We start from the raw sequence: 2,044 nt of genomic DNA, 5'->3' as shown, positions 1-2,044 counted from the left end.
TCGGGTCACCAAAAAAAAAAAAAGCCTCCCCCGCACACCCCAACTTGCCCACCTACACCCCCTCGCAGCCTCCCACGCACCTTCCCCCGACCTTCCCTGCAAGCTCACCTGCTCAGACAGACAGACACACAGACACCCACCTCCCAAACACCTTTTTCCCCCCCATCCGAGCCCCCCAAACCCCCGCAGAGCCCCGACCCGGGGCCGGTGCAGAGGAGGGTGCGGGTTCCCCTCTCTCCTCCCCTTGTCCCCCGCTCTTGGGGACTTTTTGTCTGGCCGAAGGCTCCTTTTCCCCCTTGTTCTCCCCACAGAGAATAAAGTCAGTCTGTATTTAATGGTTATGGCGGATGTGAGGAGGATTTGGCAAACGAAGAGGCCTTTTGCTCTAAAATATTGTTCCTGACGTCGTGTGAGTCTCCCAACCCACCGCGACCCCATATTCATCCCCGGCTGTCTGACTCGAATGACAAACGAGCTGATTTTTTCAGTACATCGCTGGGAAATGTAGTGAGCGATAATAGAGATTTCTCTTTCATTTTTTACGCTTGACTTGGTTATTGTTGCTTTTCTTTTCCCGCGATTCCTTCTTGAGGATTAAGCCCTGACTTCCCCGCTATTGGCGGTCAAAGTGGCCCAAACTCTGGGTGACAATTGATGGGGGGGGGGATGGATGGATGGATCAGGGGATTGGCCATTCTGTGCCTGTAAGGACCGAGCTGTGGCAGAGAAAATAATCAAGAATAGGCGAAGAATAAAAAAAGCGTTCGGGGGTGAATGTATTCGTGGAGAAGGGCTCCTCCAAATGGCTTCGGAGGTTCCTTAATGAAAAGTAACATCGGCGGCTTTCTGACGGATTACAAACCTGGGGGGGACCGTGGGGATGCATTTAGAAGTGCCCCCCCCCCCGGTTCTTAGCACGGGGGGCAAGTCGCTGACAAAAGGGTAGGAACGAGGGTCAGGCCGCAAAACACAAAGCTGAGGGGTTGGTGCGTGCGGGAGTCAGGAAAGGTGCGGTCGTTTCTGAGCGCGGGGAGAGGGAAAGAACAGGTCAGGGTAAGGAGAATCATTAACTCTGTACCCCTGGGACCCACCCAAGGGTCGGCATTGACATCAGAATAGTTATTGTGTCTTTGGGGGGGAGAGAGAGAGAGAGAGAGAGAGAGAAGCAGCGGTGCGGGGAAGAGGGGGAAGACAGGAGGGAAAAAGAAAAGAAGGGAAGAGAAGAGAAGAGAAGAGAAGAGAAGAGAAGAGAAGAGAAGAGAAGAGAAGAGAAGAGAAGAGAAGAGAAGAGAAGAGAAGAGAAGAGAAGAGAAGAGAAGAGAAGAGAAGAGAAGAGAAGAGAAGAGAAGAGAAGAGAAGAGAAGAGAAGAGAAGAGAAGAGAAGAGAAGAGAAGAGAAGAGAAGAGAAGAGAAGAGAAGAGAAGAGAAGAGAAGAGAAGAGAAGAGAAGAGAAGAGAAGAGAAGAGAAGAGAAGAGAAGAGAAGAGAAGAGAAGAGAAGAGAAGAGAAGAGAAGAGAAGAGAAGAGAAGAGAAGAGAAGAGAAGAGAAGAGAAGAGAAGAGAAGAGAAGAGAAGAGAAGAGAAGAGAAGAGAAGAGAAGAGAAGAGAAGAGAAGAGAAGAGAAGAGAAGAGAAGAGAAGAGAAGAGAAGAGAAGAGAAGAGAAGAGAAGAGAAGAGAAGAGAAGAGAAGAGAAGAGAAGAGAAGAGAAGAGAAGAGAAGAGAAGAGAAGAGAAGAGAAGAGAAGAGAAGAGAAGAGAAGAGAAGAGAAGAGAAGAGAAGAGAAGAGAAGAGAAGAGAAGAGAAGAGAAGAGAAGAGAAGAGAAGAGAAGAGAAGAAGAGTCAGTTGGGGCGGGCTGTGTGCGGGGCCGGTCCCTCGGGGGGCTCTGGGCACCCTGGCCGCACCCTCTCCCATCAGAGTGGCTTTGGGCGTTTAGACATCGATTTTGTTAATTAGTCGAATCATTAAGGACCGGAGAGAGCGGGCCGGGCAGGGAAAGCTTTGTCCGGGGCTGGCTGAGCGCTCAGCCAGGGCTGCATTTCCCTT

This window comes from Chaetura pelagica, unplaced genomic scaffold (genome assembly GCF_000747805.2).
Source record: "Chaetura pelagica isolate M959 unplaced genomic scaffold, ChaPel_1.0 scaffold474, whole genome shotgun sequence".
In the NCBI taxonomy this organism is placed as follows: domain Eukaryota; kingdom Metazoa; phylum Chordata; class Aves; order Apodiformes; family Apodidae; genus Chaetura; species Chaetura pelagica.
The sequence above is the reverse complement of the archived record's forward strand: the minus strand, read 5'-3'. Positions refer to the sequence as shown.